Source organism: Mustelus asterias, chromosome 15, assembly GCF_964213995.1.
Source record: "Mustelus asterias chromosome 15, sMusAst1.hap1.1, whole genome shotgun sequence".
Taxonomy (NCBI): Eukaryota; Metazoa; Chordata; class Chondrichthyes; order Carcharhiniformes; family Triakidae; genus Mustelus; species Mustelus asterias.
Window position 1 is genome coordinate 89338397 of NC_135815.1, and position 19683 is coordinate 89358079.

At 40.1% G+C, this 19683-nt stretch overlaps 1 protein-coding gene across 7 annotated transcripts in view; it reads right to left on the bottom strand.

Moving 5' to 3' along the window:
- ralgapa2 (Ral GTPase activating protein catalytic subunit alpha 2) overlaps window positions 1–19683 on the bottom strand; it is a 487945-nt gene that overhangs the window by 80798 nt on the left and 387464 nt on the right. The window lies entirely within an intron of this gene.

Below are 19683 nucleotides of genomic sequence, written 5' to 3' on the forward strand. Positions count from 1 at the left end.
CAGAGCTTCCCCCTGCAACGTGTTGTAAAACTTTGGATCAATCAAAGCCATTTAAGAATACTTCAACATAAACACATTGGTGGACAGCACTGTACTGCATACAGCACAGTATTCATTTTCAGCTGTGTCAAAGTTAATAATCCGCACATGCCTGACCTGCCACAAAATATTATTTAAGACTAGGGAGCCACGGCACCAAAATAAAACACCAGACAAGAAATACACACTGTCAAAAAATCTGATTACATTATCAGCAATAAAACACCACTAAATTGCTTTCCAATGTCCAAAGTGAAACTCGGAACTGGCACAGGAATCAAAAAACCAGTCACCAATAACTTAAAAAGTTTGACAGGGTTCAACAACCTGCCAGCAGCCCTAATAGGACCCCCTGCTTATCGCTGCTCTTCATGACACACTGTGAAGAGCTTTTATTTTCTTCTTTGTGTAAACTTTCCCCCTCTACAGAAGCAGGGAAAGTACAGTTATAAATCACAAACAAAACCCTGGCCCCTTGTAAAGCTCCATGTTATCTTCAATTCTCTCTCAAAGCCAAACTCACATACCAATTCGGAAGCACTCGAAATAGGGAATGTACAAAAGTACAGCATTAAAACCGCCTCCCACCCCCCAAAACAAAAACAAAGGGAGGAAATGAAGATCACCAATTACTTTTAGCTGTCTTATTGCAGTTTTTGTGTAAACTAAAACACAAGCTCAATTTCACTGTGAATACAATATTTTTTATGTTTGGGGGGTGACGGCTTATAAAATTTAGGACGCATTTTCCAGAACATTACTGCTGTGCAATGGAAGGTTACGAAAAGTATTTAAAAATGAGTGAACAAAAACGAAATTAATCACAAATCATTTAAATAGTTGTGATCAGCACACAGGGCAGTTTATAACATTCTTTAAATTTAAAGTTCATTTGAGTGCGCACGATTTAATGCTGGAAGTGAAATATGGACCCAATTTTATTTATTGCTGGCCTTTCTCTATGCAGACTCAAATTCTGATGACCCCAGTTAATGAATAGCCTGCTTAATTTGGTAAGAGCAGAGGCACACATTCTCTGTCAATTCTTTAGGGACCCAACCGATGCCATTCACAAGTCATTAGAAGTGGTCTTTTTCTGAAATACATACAGGCTGTTGCTAGGCCCCTCTACTCCATATTGCCACAGCAAGCCACTGGCCTAGTCAACAGCAGGCTGTTGGGCTGGTGTGTCCGTCTGGCGAACAGGCGCTTTGACACTAAGCTGGCACGTGCTGGCGCAGCAGGAGCAGGCTTGGGCGTGACAAATTGTTGAAAGAGCTGAGCTAAAGTTGAGGCCGGGAGCCACCTGAGCCTCAGGCCCTCTATGGGCCTGTCATCAGTTGCCAATTCATTGCTTGGCCAATAGTCTGTAGTCAGCTTCTGGGCTCAGTTTAAACAAGGCAAAAACAATATAAAGCCCTTTCAGGCGATGGCTAATAACACCCTGCTGTTTAATGAAAGGTCCTGCATAACTAACACATAAGCATACAATGCAGCACACAACTGCTAACAAAACACAGACATTCACTAAATAATGTATGCAAAGACAGTAAGACTAGGGCCTCCAAATTAACGTAGACCCAAATGATCCAGTACAATAGCCAGTTCACTTATGAAGGCAAGCAGGCAGTCAGTAATACGGACCGTGACAACATGCATCAAGTTTGGAAGGAAGCAGCAGGAATAATGATAGCTCACTGCATGTATTAGGATTTTGCCCAATGTATGCTTTAACCCTTAAAGTGCTCAGTACGTTATTTGTTGTGTGTGAACTTGAGTTTCTGTTTGTTTGCTAGCGTTAGCATTAGTTTACAGCCATGGCAAAATACTAGCAAAGTTTCACACTCAGATTTATAACTAATCTTATGTTTATTTGTGAAGCTGATTAAATAGGTTCAACCCATTCAGATGCAAATTAAGAAAAGGGGGAAAAATAAATGAACTGTATCTGAGTGATACATGGTCCAGCGTGGAGATGTTGTTTTCATTTGCTGACATTATTAGATGAAACATCTTTGAAATTTATATAAAACTACAAACAAATGGCCCAGATATTTATCAGTCTTTTTCAAGTCCTGTAAACACTTGTATCAGAAGACATTTGTGGTTCAGTTTACTGGTGCACCAGTATTGATTATCAGCATTAAATACAATTATCCATTTTTAAAGAGGAGACATATTATTTATAACTAGTTAACGTCTACATTCATATACAATGACCATAATTCAAGACGCTGTAGAATGTTAGATCCTAAATGTGAAGTGTGTTAAAGATTAGATATGAGTTCACTATACCAAAGTGAGTTACACAGAAACAATAATTATCAAATATTAGATGAAAAATTCCTTTACAATTCAATTAATTCCTTACGTTGCAGTTCATAAGCCAACACAAAGGAAAAGACACATCAAATCTTCATTGCCACAGCAACTTCTGTCACTAAGAATGAGTCACTTTGAAAGTAAGTGCATTAGCAAAGACCATAAACACACAGCCATGCAAAAAGAGGCCACTTAATGAGAACTGCATCATAAACATTACCTCAGCAAAGAAAAAGACACTGGGAACAGTTTCTCTCCAGTCTCATTAAAAATTGAACTCTCTCAAAACTGATGCAACACAATAAAACAAATCAGGAAAGCATAAAAGGTAAATAAAGCCATATGGTCCTCCATTATCATAGATGCAGATAATTTCTACATGGCTGCTATTGCGATTACCTGACTAAATATTGACTGAAGTAAAAACAGACATGATTTCCGTAGATAGGATACACCTACATAGCAACATTGTCTGCAATGCAAGTAACTAGAATAAAACAGTGACATAAATTTAACCGAAACAATGCATCCTGAAATATGGTCTTTTTTTAAAGGGACGGACTTGCTTAGTTATGTGCCATAAACAATGAGGGTTAAACCTATGTAAAGTTTTCAAGTTATTGATGCAGCCTCTCCAAAATAAATTGTTCAGAAAAACATCTGCAAATGAAAATCTAATAGTAAAATCATTTGTTCTGCTTCCAATAATTCGGAATTATGCACATCATATGGCTAACAAAATATAGTCTCCATTACGGACCAGAAGGTCCCAGATTCAATTCCTGGTCTCCACTGAACTACCACAATTGAGGTGGCAGTAGGGCTGCTACAATTAGGCTCGGAGGACAAAAATTATTCAGGACTCATGATTGCTATGACTTGACAATGGGCACCTGCATCTTGCTCTGCTGGAGATGTAATGTTGCAGTGTATTAGCATATGACAATATTGAAAATGGTAAAGGCCAGAAAATATCAAGTTCTTCCGGTCAAAAGCCAAGCTTTATTTTGCAAGTAAGCAGGAACTATCCTATTTCTATAGAAGTGGGCAGCACGGTGGCATGGTAGTTAGCACTGCTGCCTCACAGCGTAAAGGACCCGGATTCGATTCCCTGTCTGTATGGAGTCTGCATTTTCTCCCCATGTCTGCATGGGTTTCCTCCCACAGTCCAAAGATGTGCAAGTTAGGTGGATTGGCCATGCTAAATAACCCCTTAGTGTCAGGGGGACTAGCTAGGGTAAATTTATGGGATTATGGGGATTGGGTCTGAGTAATATTGTGGTCGGTGCAGACTCGATGGGCCGAATGGCCTCCTCCTGCACTGTAGGATTCTCTGATTTTTGACCTAGGGGCAGCACAGTGGCTAGCATTGCTGCCTCACAGCACCAGAGACCCGGGTTCAATTCCCAGCTTGTGTCACTGTGTGTGTGGAGTTTGCACATTCTCCCTGTGTCTGCGTGGGTTTCTTCCGAGGGCTCCGGTTTCCTCCCATCGTCTGAAAGACATGCTGGGTAGGTGCATTGACCCGAACAGATGCTGAAGTGTGGCGACTAGTGGAATTTCACAGTAACTTCATTGCAATGTTAATGTAAACCTTACTTGTGACTGATGAATAAATAAACTTTTGTCTTCACTTTCTGAATGCTCAGCTGAATTCTATCTTCCGTATTTGTTGCATTGATTAAAAGTAAATGCAGTAGTTTATTTACTCTGCAAAAACTCAGATCTGTGTTTAATATGTGTCAATTCGAAGAATGTTTGGCAACACTGTGCAAGGCTCCATTCAATCTGGCAACCAATTACTGCAGGTAAGTTAACTGTTGGTCCTCGGGGACTGCACCTTTACTTTAGTAAAATAGACAGACATCCTAGATCATAGAGGACCCACAGGTAAACTATCAAAAGAGAAAATAGTTGTACAAAAATAATCCAAAACTCTTAAGGATAGACACGCAAGATGAAGACACCTCGCATCTACAAACCTACTTGCTACCAGAGATCGAGGCTTTCAGAAGAGGAAAAGGGGAAGCTAATAGTAAAAGAAAACGAAGAACATGATCTTTTCCAAAGTGTCAGATAATTGAAACATTCTGAAAGCTGATAATACGGAGTGCTCGAAAACATCAAAGTTTTAAAATTCACCAAGAGATTTTAAACTATAATGAAACATGAGCAATCGGGAGATAAAAATAATAAGGAAATCCACTTGTAATGTGTTGCTGATTGACACATTGCTTCAATTTCCTATTATGCTATTCAGCATCAGAATTGCAGAATGTAATTCAAACAAATACAATGTGACCGAAAACATTTATATGTATTTTGTATTCAAAGGACTTAATTGGGAAGAACCGTGGAATAGTAGAGTTCATGCATTTGATTAGTTATTAAGTCCAAAGAGATCCTGTATGTGCATTAATCCCTGGTTTAAATGAATGCCACATATTTTGTTCACCTGTGCTGCCAGCATGCAGCTCTGAATAGGTGGTTGGTCAAAGAGTCATGTGGCAGAGGCCAGCTACCTGGATTAGGGAATTCCAAGTGGAGAATGGAAAGGAAGAACAGAACTTTCTAAAAGACAACTCTGGTTTTGTGCAGTAGCTGCTTTTGCCAAGACTTCCACAGATGAATCAACATGCAGGTCCGTATAACCTTTGACGATTAAATTTCCCGACCAATTTTAAAGTATCTACTGATGCCTCAATTATTCTATAAAGCAAAATCGTTCAACGTGCTTTGATCTACAATTGACAGTGTAGACTTTATCAAGCAGGAATAAATTCTCTTCGTCCTGTGATCACTGGAATAAACCACCACTGAATTTACAACAAAACCCAATTCAACCTTCCACTTTCAAATTTAAAATAAACTTGCACCTATTTCTGCTGATCATCTTTTGGTACACTGTTAACTGAACATTATGTAATAATCACAGTGCAAAGTTTTCAGTAGCCTATGATGTAAGTTTTAAAATACTGAAACACTATCATAATCCTCAAAGGGTTTTACAAGTCTTCTCACGACTTTTGCAAAAGGCGAGTCAGACAGTGTGTTCTGCCATGGAGGACAGGAGCTTTAATGAGGAAATGAGACAGGGCACTTAACTCTACGAAAGCCATTTAGAAAGATGTTTGTAGGAGAGATCCTCAGAGAAAGTGCTGTCACGTTCTTTGGATTTTCTTTTGGAAAATGGAGTGTTTTCCTTACATTATGAAAATATACTTGTTCCCTCATGTACCACAGCTGTACAAATTTCTGTACATCTCAGGAGGGTGAAGGAAGAAACTCTAACTTTACGTTTGTTTATTAAACACCAAAGAATGTACAAAAGTTAATTAGTGATGAAAATTAATTATTATTTTTTATAAATAAAAAATATTTACTAAAGGATCTGAATACATATTTCAACTTAGACTTTTATTCAGAAGCCACCTCCAAATTTGAAAGCGCAGTTCTTCCTCAATATTCTTGATCCATGCTCGAGTTCTGAGGTAACTAATAAATGTGTTCGATTTTTTGGTGAATTATGTAACTTTGGATACATTATAGATATAACACCAAAATCATAATTAAAATGGAAGTAATTATTTATATACAAGCTGTTACATTTGTTAAATAAACAGTCCTTTCCATTTAGTAACTGAAATTAAGGATAATAAGAAATATGAATAAAAATGTTTTCATTATGGAAAGATCCTTCAGAAAACACTGCAGCACATGCTTCACCTAGTTTGTTTTATACAACAAAAATGGACAATTATTCTCACTGCCCTAACAAAGGTTCTTTTTCTGGCAGCTTTTAAGGCAGCTGTAATTCTATTATTACACAGGAATGGAGGAGGCCGGCTCACAAACAGGAAATTTTGACAAGATCTGTGAAGCCTTGCTGTCAAAACACAAAAGAAATCCGACAGCGTATGGCACGGGTACATACTAGAAACCATAGTCTGTTAGCTTGTGGATTTGCTACAGCTATTAGTTAAAGCTCTGATAAAGCCTATGGACTCGAGGCCTAAAATTCCGGAAGAGGTAGACCTCTTTAAAAAAAGCTACTTGCCAATCTAGTGGAAAACCTTGGATTAGATTTCTGCTTGAATAATGTTGGCTCCCAAGCCTAACTCGAACTGGTTTAGGTAGGAAGTTCTTCAATAGCCACAAAACAGCTCTCTGGTCTCCCCTGCCACTTTTGAGATTTCCCAATGGAACACCAATGGGATACAAAATATGTTTACTTCTACAGGTGCATTTTAACAGTATGGGAATGACAAAAATACATTATTCAATGCATTTTACAGTATTTGCGCAATGCAGTGCTGGGTTGCAGGGTGAGTGGGCTCGTTGTATTTTGAAGGTCCAGGCAGACTGCAACCGTTCACATATGGAGCTTCATAAAAGCCAATCTCAAAAAAAATTATTCTGCACCTCATTCTTGATGGATACCCCACTAGAGGCCAGAAATCCCACGAAGAAAATGCCAGTGATTTTGACCCCATTAAACCTGGAGTCAGGAGCATATCCTTGCGGCAGAAGATGCACTGGGTTCCACAACAATAAAACAGCCTCTTCGTCCCACACTGAGCAAGCACGTATTAGGCGAACCCTAAATGTCAAGTGATCGGATTTGTACCCAAGAATGATTATATTGGTTGTTTTTTTAAAGAAAAGAACAGCTGTTTATTGCCCCTTTTTGATTTGTAGTTCCCAAACTCACGCATTTAATTGCTGCTTTATACATATGGATTAATCTGTTTCCCATTTGTTTCTTTGTTTTAAAAAAATGAAATTCGAAAAGTTTATGTAAGTGTGATGGGTGCAAGAAGTGGTAATAGTGAAGGGGAGGAAAAAGGATGGTGGAGCAGAGGATGACAATAACGGGGAATTTAGTTCAGCCAGCTAAGTGACGTTGAACTGGGGAATGAGAAGATATTTTCAGGTGAGATGTGTTGGCTGTGATCACTAAAATAGTGGTGGCCAGTTTAGGTGGTGGCATGTTACTTGGCTTGTGGGGAGTATGGAGGGGGAGGGGGTGTGTGTGTGTGCATGTGACATATTGATGGTCCCTTTAAGGCAGCACGGTAGCACAGTGGTTAGCACTGCTACCTCACAGCACTTGGGGCCCGGTTCAATTCCAGCCTCGGGTCACTGTCTGTGTGGAGTTTGCACGTTCTCCTTGTGTCTGCGTGGGTTTTCACCAGGGGCTCCGGTTTCCTCCCACAGTCCGAAGATGTGCGAGTTAGGTGGATTGGCCACACTAAATTGCCCCTGTGTGTCAGCGGGCCTAGCTAGGTAAATGCAGAGGGTTATGGGGATAGGGCCTGGGTGGCATTGTGGTCAGTGCAGACCCGATGGGCTGAATGTCCTCCTGCACTGTAGGATTCTATGATAACTGAACCAAAGTTGGAAGTTTGAGTTTGGATTTGCTCATTGTCAAATTTCTGTTTGAAGGACTTTGTTTTGTTTATATTGGCTGTTGTGTTTTCTACAACAGTGACCACACTGGAAAAGTACTTTTAATCGTCTTGTGGTATTCTGCGGACATGAAAGGCACTACTGAAATGCTCACCTTTTAAAAATATCTGCAAACTTACACCTGTCCCTAGGTGTCTTCATTTCTTCTTTGTGCTTTTCATTTTGGTTGCCCAGGTAATCAACATTTTGAATGGCATTATTTATTATACTCCTCAAATGCAATTGTGTTTCTTTGCAGCTTCTAAGAATCTGGGGCCTTTACTCACTTATACCATGATGCCCAATATTTTCCGAGGCAGGGTTTGCTGCAGAGTCAGGCAGTGAATGTAATTAGAAATCGCTTTAAGGTTTCGCAGATTAGTTAACTGATGGTCACATAAGGTGGGGTGCCACTTAAGCCACAGAATGTTACTTTAATAACTTAATCTACAGGTGCAGAACCATTAGACTGCTGTAGCCATACACCATTTTTTGATATACTGGCTGATGTACCATGGAGTTGCACAAGGGGAGTCTAAACATTCAAGTCAAATGGATCAGCAGCTGGGATAACCAGACCTAGATGAGGGGGAGGGAAAGATTAGAGGGAAGCACAGAGAGTACGCATCAGGAAGGAGAGAGAGCGCGAGAGCGGAGCAGGCAGAGGACAATGTAAAGGGCCATGACCTACTTCCTCACAGTGGGGGATTTGTGGTGGAGAGAATTTCAATTTTTTTTTGTTTACTTACAATACATTAGCTCCTACAATTTAGTGATTTAATATATACTGAATTTGAAACTGCTGTGAGGTCTTTTGAGTTACGAACGCACAAACCTTCTCATCACTTGAAGATGCATTAGGCCAAACATTGAGGATAATTTCAATAATATATTTTTTTGCCAATCTAACACAGAACACAGTATATAATTCATTGTAATCTAATCTTCCTACATGTGCCCCCATTCCCCAATTAATTCAGACAGAGTGTATAATATAACAAGAGTTCAGAAACATATAAATAATGGCTAAATGGAAGCGAATCAGGTCAACAAAAGAATAGTTAAGAAAGAAGACTGGGATTTACATTTTAGAAGAGATCACTTAAATATCAAAGCCTCTGAAGATGGCTTCAAAAAATTTCAGCCAGGACCCTGGATCATTGCATGGCTGACTGCAGGGCTAGGTAGAGTCCTATAATGAATGCGCAATTATCACGGACATGATAAAGGCCTATTGCTACTGCATCATAATATTACTTGTACAGCTGGATGAAAAAAGTGGTTTATAATTGCCATCTTTATGCTAATTCACCACTGTAAATTGGCTTCACTTGCCCTGCAACCTATTCACTAATTGGATCCAAACTGGCCACAAATGCTAGCTGGATAGTTGCTCTCCTGGTGGGCATATCCATCAGCTATAACAAATGAATTATAACAAAGCCATCAAAAATAGTTAAAACACTCATGTGCAGTATTCCTGATGGTTTAGCATGGGAGTCTAAACGGTCCATGGGCAACACGTGGCCATTTCGGCCCATGAAGCAATCAAGTCCTTTCTATTTCGTATTTATTTTTCACTAATTTGCCTTGTTGCAGTCTGCAGCCCTTGCTTGGAAAGATTTATTCTGACTACTGTTGCCTCAAAGGTGGATAAATCTTAAGATAAAAAAAAGATTCCTGACATTAGTTAGCACCCGCTCTTGTGATGTAAGCAAATTAAAAATACTATTGATCTGAATTTTATTTGATACTCAACAAGGCTTCCATGTTATACATTGACTAGTTTTGTACTGAGTCATGGAGGTTAGAATGTTTGAGCTTTGATCTCGATTCTGCAGTGAATTAACTGATCTCACCCCGAGTGGCAAAAGGGGTCTTGGTGCCAAAATCATTTCTTTTTTTAGTTCACCAACTTCAAATATAGAATCCCTACAGTGCAGAAGGAGGCCATTCGGCCCACTGAGTCTGCGCCGACCCTCAGAGCATCCTACCCAGGTCCTATTCCCATAACTCCATATATTTACCCTGCTAAATCCCCCTAATCTACACATCCAAGGGGTAATTTAGCATGGCCAATCAACCTAACCTGCACATTTTTGGACTGTGGGAGGAAACCGGAGCATCTGGGAGGAACCCATGCAGACACGGGGAGAACGTGCAAACTCCACACAGTCAATCAAGGCTGGATTGAACCCGCGTCCCTGACACGGTGAAGGAGCAGTGCTAACCACTGCGCCACCATGCTGCCCCATATATAAGCTTCAGAAACATACATAAGCTTTAAAAATGTTTCTTTTGTTATTGGCTAAAATACATTGTTAAAGCTACTTCACCATTGTCTCAGAAAGGTTCTATTTTTACCTTCATAAAAAGGAATTAGCTATTCCATTGTTATCAATCATCTGCAGTTGACATATATCTTCAGCATTTCATTCTTAAGTCTGAAATTCTAGGGGATTTCTAACCAGTCTAAGGGCAATAAACAGAACACTCCAAAATGCAGAAGTAAGCATTTTTAATTCAAATGGTTAGAATGCCCCTCATTTTCTCTTTTGTCTTTTTCTGTTCCTTTGTGATTTGTACTCAATAAGAAATGTGGGAGAATGTTTTGGATGATGGGAGAGGTCAACATTTCCAACACCGCCCAAAGTACACTGTCCCATTTGATTGCTTAGAAATAAATAAATTAGAAAGTACCTTTCAAAAATGCAATAAATGTCTTTTTTTTTTAAAGGGGCTTTTCCAGTAGAAGGATTTTTGCATTAACCATATCAAGGTTTAAATAAATAACATTGGGGAATCTCATTTGTTGGTCTCATGCCTTTAACAGTCTGGACTTTAGCAGTATTTGCCACTTCTCCAATACGTCAAGTGGTCAAGCTTTTGCATCATGAAGATGAGACAGGAGGGAACTATGTACAATGGCAAAATGCCAGAAAGCATAATTTAAGCAAACTGGGTCGGAATGTATGAAATTTAAGTATATTCAATTCTTTTTACACTGATAATTAAAACAGAACTGTACATTAGGTGCATAAAATCTTAATTCAAAACTTTATAACAGCATGGCTCGAACATAAGGAATAGAAACAGGCGTAGCCTCAGAGGGGCAGACAGTGATGTAGTGGTAATATCATCAGATTAGTAATCCAGAACACCAGACTATCATTCTGAGGACACAGGTTCAAATCTCACTACAGCATCTGGTGGAATTGAAATTCAATTTGTAAAATCTGGAATTGTCATAAAATCCTACTGGTTTACTGATGACATTTAGGGAAGAAATCTGCCATCCTTACCTGGTCTGGCCTACATTTGGCTCCAGCAACGTAGTTGACTCTTAACTGCCCTCCGAAATGGCCTGGCAAGTCACTCAGTTCAAGGGCAATTAGGGATGGGCAATAAATGCCGTGCTAGTGACACCCACACCTTATGACTGAATAAATAGAAAAAGCCTGCTCTGCCAATCAAGGTATCATGATTGATCCTCAAACTCAACGCCACCTTTCTGCTGATCCCCATATTCCTCAACTCCCCTACAGTTCAAAAATGTATTGATTGAATACACTCAATAATGAAGCATCCCCAACCTTTTCGAGTAGAGAATTCCAAAGATTCATAACCTACTGAGTGAAGAAATTACTCATTTCAGTCCTAAATAACTGACTCCTTATCCTGATGTGGAGATGCTGGCATTGGACTGGGGTGGGCACAGTAAGAAGTCTCATCACAACACCAAGTTAAAATCCAACAGGTTTATTAGGAATCATGTGCTTTCAGAGTGCTGCTCCTTCACTGGGCAGTGCTCTGAAATCTCGTGGCTCCAAATAAACCTGTTGGACTTTAACCTGGTATTGTGAGACTTCTTATTGTGTCCTTATCCTAAGGTTGTGCCCCCAAGTTCCAGATTCCCCAGCCAGGCATAATAACCTCTCGCCCTTGTCAAGCCCTCGGGAATCTTATGTTTCAATGAAATCACCTCTCACTCTTATAAACTCTGGGAGTATAGGCCATTCAATTCAATCCCTCCTGTATAACCCTCTTATCCCAGGATCAATCCAGTGATCCTTTGTTGCAGATTCTCTAAGGCTTAGGAAAGTATATCCTTCCTTACATATGGAGACCAAAACTGAACGCGGTACTCCAGATCTGGTCTCATCAAAGCCATGTGCAACTGCATCAAGACTTCCTTATTTTTGTGCCCCAACCCTTTTGCAATAAAAGCCAACACACCATTTACCTTCCTAACTGCTTGTTGTACCTGAATATTAACTTTGCGCTTCTTGTACAGTATGAGGAACAAATCCATTTATAAAGACCCTTAAGTTCCCATTCCAGTGCAGCATCCCATCATTTATGTTCCTCCACTATATTTATATGTCCACTCTTTTTCAGTAGAACTCTGACATATCATCTCTGGGCATTTTTGCTGCTTTTAGTTTTGTCTAGAATTTCAGTTGCATTGATATCAAGGTAAACTTTGTCACTAGCTACTCTTACCTATATCTTATCAAAACGTTTGGGTCTATCAAAAGTTGAAGTTAGTTCTTAAAGCGTGGTCAAACCAGTGCATTGCAGCACCTCATTACTGGCACTTCTGTAGATTTGTACTCTAGTGTGGTTCCATTAACATTTTAAAAATTGCTTGGTTATATTGGGCTGGATTTTATGCAGCCCGTCACAGCAGGAAACATGGTGGCATCGTGAGGAGTCTCCTGGATGTGAATCATAGAATAGAAACCCTACAGTGCAGAAAGAGGCCATTCGGCCCATCGAGTCTGCACCGACCACAATCCCACCCAGGCCCTCTCTCCAGATCCCCACATATTTACCCACTAATCCCTCTAACCTACACATCCCGGGACACTAAGGGGCAATTTAGCATGGCCAATTAACCTAACCCGCACATCTTTGGACTGTAGGAGGAAACCGGAGCACCCGGAGGAAACCCACGCAGACACGAGGAGAATGTGCAAACTCCACACAGACAGTGACCCAAGCCGGGAATCGAACCCAGGTCCCTGGAGCTGTGAAGCAGCAGTGCTAACCACTGTGCTACCGTGCCGCGGATGTGGCATAACCTCCACAATTAAATTGGTGGGTGGAAGGGACTGATCTGAGATTTCCGGCTAGTGGCAGTGGAATATCAATTTCACTCATTATTTATCCCCAAGTCTACCACATATTAGTGGTGACTCGGGGATTAAATGGAGACTGCACAAATCTCCTGCGCCCTCAGACGGCTGTCAGTGGGCCTCAGAGGGATAGTGGAGTGATTGGGGCGGGGTGGGGGGTGGGGGGGGGGGGGGGGGAGAGATTCCTTGTCCTATGACATCAGGAAGGAAATTGGCTGCTGAAAATCATTTCCCCTGCCCTTGCTGCTGACCTTCTCCCCTCACTCTCCCGCAAAACCCACTCACCAGTGGCCCCTCCATGATCCTCGGCCTCGAGAGAGTATAGAGCTCCCAGCAACCACCACTCCTGCTAGCAGCAAGGACAAGTGGCCAGCCTCTGACTGGCCAGCAGCTCTTGATACATGGGACTTGCACTACGAATGACTCACTGTATATGGGGGTGCCTCTCCAGCGGCTTGACCAGTGGGCAAGACACCCATCAGCCTGACAAATCCTGGCATTGTGAGGATGTTAAAAATCAACAAATTTCTGGTGTTTACCCATATCTCCTAACGATAATTTAATTTATTTTGTCAGCTTCTTGCAGCCCACATTTTTGGACCCATGTGCATCCTTCACACTTATTGGTGCTAAATTTAATTTGCTCACCCAATTGCACAAACATTTTAATCTGTTTGCAAATCTTCAGCTGCACCATTTGTCTTACTTCTTGTCTGTTTTCAGCAAACTTGACAATTTTACAATTAGCTTTGATACTCAGGTCATTTAGGCAGATTAGGAACAGCAGGCATCTAAGCAGAACCTCTCTCTCTGCTCAACACCTCCTCCCAGTCTGAAATTACAGCTCTTAATTACCAGGCTTTCCATTTTTTTCCCCCAACCAGATCCATTTTTTAAATGGTTCCCATCATTCTTAATCACTTCTTTTGTAAAGCAGAAAGTATTTTAATCTAACAGTACTTACTCTCGCAGGAACGAGGAACAAAAAAAAGAGACAAAGGGTTTTAAAAATTATGAAAACTGATCAAGTTGTAATCAAAGCAACACAGAAGTACAATATCCCAGAGTAGTAGTAATACTAGCACCTGTCAAAATGCAAAGCAAAATACTCAAAAGTAGTTTTGTTCCACAACCAACAGCGAGTGCAGGTTACTGTTTATGAAAATCAAATAAGTATTGTGGCAGCACAACAAAAGGCAGTCGCCTAAATGAGATGAGGAAATGCCTGTTAATTGCTTAACTCCCTGTTTCACTGAAACCAGTACAACTGCCCCTATTTTTAAGGTTGGCCAGTAGTTTGTGCACCAATGTACCCTGATTATTATGCAAACCAGTTATTTTTAACAAACACACAAAGGCATGAATCTGTGGGTAATTTATTAATCTTACGGAACATCCAACATGAATTTAAGTTAATCCAGCAACCACAAATACATTTTTGTAATGAAAACATTTTTTTTTAAAAAAAAGCCAGCAGACAGGAAGGTCCAAACGGCTTCCTTCTGTGCTGTACCCATTCTATGACTCTGATGACTAGAAATTTAAGTACCTGGGTGAAACACTATTCCTCCTAGGAATCTGAAATATAAACAAGTATGTTTGCTCTGTATTGGCCAGGGGCACCTTTAGAATGTTAGCAATACTCGAAGTTGCAGCGTCAGATACATAAATAGTTTAAATATCTGTATACACTATTAGGGTTTACTTGGCGAATGTCAAGGGCTGCAACTGCGCAAGTGTTGTCCAAAGAAAACATCATGGGAATTACTTAAAAGTGTCACAGATTTTAATTGGACTGTACAAAATTAACTTGAAGTAGAGTGGGGCAGGCAGCACACACAAGATGCAGTTTTCCTGATCCTTTTTGAGCTGTCAATGGATTCAGCGATTTATTCATATCTATTTTATAGTACTAACACCTCAGGAAATAATAAAGCAACTACTTCTTTATAACCATTATATTAATCCAATAAGAGAGAATTTAACCATCGCCCCATGACAATCAATGGCATTACCATCACTAAATTCCGCACTATCAACATTCTGGGGGGGGGGTTACCATTGAAACTCAACTGGATTAGCCATATAAATAATGTGTCTACAAGAGCATGTTAGAGGCTAAGAATCCTGTGGTAACTCACTCCCGACTCCCCAAAGCCTGTCCACCACCCACAAAGCTCAAGTCAGGAGGGTGACGGAATACTCCACCTTTGCCTAGATGAATGCAGCTCCAACAACACTCGAGAAGCTTTACACCATCCAGGACAAAGTAGCCCATTTGATTTGGCACCCCTTTCACAAACACTCACTCCCTTTACCACCGACACACAGTGCAGGTACGAGATGCATTGCAGAAATTCACCAAGGCTTAACAGCACCTTCCAGACTCACGACTACTACCATCGAGAAGGACAAAGGCAGCGGATACATAGGAACACCACCACCTGGAATTTCACCTCCAAGCCACTCACCACCCTGACTTAGAAATATATGGCTGTTCTTTCAGTGTCACTGGGTAAAAATCCTGGAATTCTGCCCTAACAACACCTGTGGATGTACCAACACCACATGGACTTCAGCAGTTCTGGAAGGCAGCTCACCACTACCTTTCCAGAAGCAATTAGGGATGTGCAGCGAATGCTGGCCTAGCCAGCGAAGCCCACTGAATTAACTTTTTTTAAATTTCCAGAGATGCTCAATTAAATGGAATGACCTTATCTGCAAAAATGGAACTGATCTGTACTTTTTTTAAAAACATAGTTTTAAAAAATTAAACATGGTTTGGTAAAAGGGTGCTTTAAAATACACATTATTGGCAAGAAAAATGGTTTATACTGAGATGGCTAAATTACTTCTGTTGGTTTCTAACGATGAGCATCGAATCAACTGCTGCCTTGACGGCAGATACCAACCAGGTTATGCAAAACTATTAAATAAAGCTAACATACAAAGATACATGCTCCATTTTTTTTCACATTTGCAATACTACAACTGTCAAGTATACCAAGTTCCTTAAATTAATATTTAGATATGGATTGTTCATATTTAAAATCAATCATTTGTTTTGTGAACATGGATTAAAAATTCCAAGTCATTATTTATACATGGCCGTGATGCTCATTTCTGCTAAATATTTGGCACAAGTTTGGTGACTCACTTTTGTCTGGATTATAACTTGAGCACTTTTTGAACATCACGCTTTATGACTATGATTGCCTATATCATCTACCAAAATACAAGCAGCTAAAAGGAATTACTTGGTCAAAACTGATGAAGAGTGTTAAAAATATATGCAAGTCAATAAAAAGTTCTTAACAAAAAACTGTTACAACTTGATGGCATACAAATTAAACTTATGGTGGGGTCGGTTTAGCTCATTTGGCTGGACAACTGGTTCATGGTTCAGAGCCATGCCAATAATGCGGGTTCCATTTCCATACTTGCTGAGGTTATTCATGCAGGCCCCGTCTTCTCAACCTTGCCCTTCGCCTGAGATGTGATGATCCTCAGGTTAAATCACCACCAGTCAACTCTCCCCCTCAAAGGGGAGAGCAGCCTAAGGTCACCTGGGACTATGGCGATTTTACTTTACTAATGGACTGAAGCTTCAAAGATCTTTCGACACAGAGGGTAGAGGGCAGGTCTTTAAGTGTATTAATTTCAATTGTCTTCGTCTATTTATAAAACGTTAGCAGATAGTGCAGTACTCCTTATAAAAGCTGCTCTTTGTAAGTGGAGCTGACCAGAAAACTGTTGTTAAAGAGTGGAACTATACATTTCCACACACATTAGGAAATTACAGTACAGATTTGCTTCTAATGTTAATGAGAGACATTTGTTTATCATGTGCGAGACACAATTAATTTATTCTCTGTTCCGTCATTTTACACACTGCACACATTCGGTACGTGGGACATCAGCCATGCCACAATGCTCTGTTCAAATGGCTAAATTTATAATAAAAATCTACCTTTTGCTCAAATTAAACATACTTTAGAGTAATTATTGAGATGTGAAACTAGGATGGGAGATGCATATCTCACGAGTGAGGAGCTATTTGCTAACACACATTCACCCAATCCTAAACTACACCAGCTTGCAATGAGTAACTGCCAATACCTGCTTGTTTTTACATTATAATGCAATTTTTCCTGCAATCAGGCGTGTTCTGTCCTCAACAAGGGAACTGCTAACCAAAACCAAAGGGTTAGCATACAGAATAAATCATGCCAGTGTGAAAGCATTAATAGGCATACCACAGATGCCCATATCCTGCATGGAATGTGTCCCTCCAAGTCATTAGAATGCTGTAAACATCTAATTAATTTCATCAGCTCACAAGCCCTAATGAAGTGTTAACAGCCATTGCAGTGGGAGAGTATGTTCAAGAGGCATATGGCGCTGTGTTCATGTATAGTAAAATAATCCAATTTCCTCTCTAAATCTTTGCCCAACAGGTATTCAATAATAGAGGCCTGACTATCCATATGGACGTGTTATCCTCTTTTCATTTAGCTCTCACATCAGATTCCCAAAATTCTAAAAATCATCCAGGAACGTTCCTTGAATTATAAAAAAATGTACATTTCCCTCAGCTGATTCATGCCATTAAAAACTTGATTCACACTTCATATGTTTTTCCCCATTTTTAATTTAACTGTTCATGGGGATGATGAGGTGCATTTACTTACAAAGCACTGCATCAGTCATTAGGATGCTCTACAATAACCAATTACGCTGAACATGCCTCGCTTTTCATTGGGAACCAACTGACTAAAAGTACATTTAAATTTCTTTAATTCCAAAAGTTTGGCTTTTTCAAAAAATTGGACAACCAAGGTTGTATATTGCAGGCAAAAAGTTCAAAGAAGTCATGGTTAGGTGATGTTGAACTTGCATTTTAAAAGCTTGAAAGAACAAGGAAAGAGCTAGAGTAAGTTTCATAAACATATGATCAAGGTCTTTCAGCAGCTTATGCCAGTAATAGTGTCGTTTTTCTGTAACATAGAAAAGCCCATGGTAGCCACCAAGCATCAATGCCAATCAGAACCTCATAAGAATATGTATTTCACGGTGGCCCAGTGGTTAGCACTGCTGCCTCATAGTGCCAGGGACCCGGCTTGGGTAACTGTGGAATTTGCACACAATTGTCAGCCCTTAATGCTTTTTGTGGAGTCAATATGGGATATGTGAGCCTGCCCCTCATTCATCACCACAAAGGGCACTAGGGGTATGGTTACAAAAAGTGACTTTTAACAAGTAACACTACCCATATACATTTTTAAAATTGTGCTTTTCCATTTTTCAGACATCTGATTTACATTGGAACAAAATGAGCAGTAAATCTCACAAGCTATTGATCTGTGATAATATTAATTGGGTGGCAATTGATAATCAATTGATAATCTTATAGGGTGACACGGTGGCAGAATGGTTAGTGCTGCTGCCTCACATCCCCAAATACCCGAGTTCAATTGCAGCCTCGGCTGACTGTGTGGAGTGCACGTTCGCCCCATGTGGGTTTCGTCCGGGTGCTTCGGTTTCCTCCCACACTCCAAAGATGCACAGATTAAATTGATTGGCCATGCTAAATTGTCCCTTAGTGTTAGGAGGATTAGAAGGATAAACACATGGGGTTACGGGGATAGGGCATGGGTGGGATTATTGTTGGTGCAGGCTTGATGGGCCGAATGGCCTCCTTCTGCACTGTAGGGATTCTATGATAATTGTTAACATATTGGCATAGAATTTGCGGAGAGGAGCCAAGTGACGGCACTTGCCTCTGACCTCGAAGAAAGCTGCCTGCAAAGCTCGTCCAAACAAAATTTCACTCTAGAGTCAGCTAGAGGGGATCTGCGGCATTCAGCAACAATGATGTTTTCAAACAGGTTAAGAAGCCGATCACACTGAATAATTCTCAGACAGCAAACCAGGAAGCATTGAACAAGTTAATTTCTTGTTTACGGACAGATCTGAAAATAACGATTGGGACGTACATATGGGATTTTGAATACAAGCTGAAATACTAAAGAAAAAATTCTGAAATTTTCATCAATGGAGAAATTTAACATTTCACAAATATAAAATTCGTTTTTCTTTTAGGGTCAGAGGGGTTGTTGCGAAGTAATTAGGAATTAGCATATTGGTAGCAACCCAGTTATACCTCACTAAACAAAGTGTAATTTTTTTCAAGGATTTTTACAGGAAGAATAAGTCCCTGCTCATCATCCAGCATCAATACCAATCAGGTCCTCAGAAGATTATGTATTTCAATTATTTTTAATGTTCCCATTCTAAGTTTATCTTCCAAGTTGTTTCATCTCCCTCTTCTGCCTAACCCAAATCTCATCAATTCAGTTATTTCTAGATGATTTCCATTTGCAAAGACCTCAACAGTGCACCCTTTGGAGGAGCTCGAATCACTCACAGAACATCTGCATTTTGATAGTTTGCTGCACAAATGCAAACATTAGAAATTGCATTTTCACGGAGTAAATGGTAACACATGCCAGTGGATTCGCTGTCATTACAACCCTGGAATCTGAGTCATTATCAGTCTTCTGGTTGTATATGTGGCACAACACTTACCCTGCAATCACTCTCTCAGGTTAGCCCTGAACTTAGCCGTTTAGCACTAGTCCTAGGTAAACCAACAAAGTCTTGTGTACTTTGTCGCTTTAGATTCCGAGCGCCCATCTTCCAAGATAAAGAATGAGATACAGAAAAAGAAAGATTG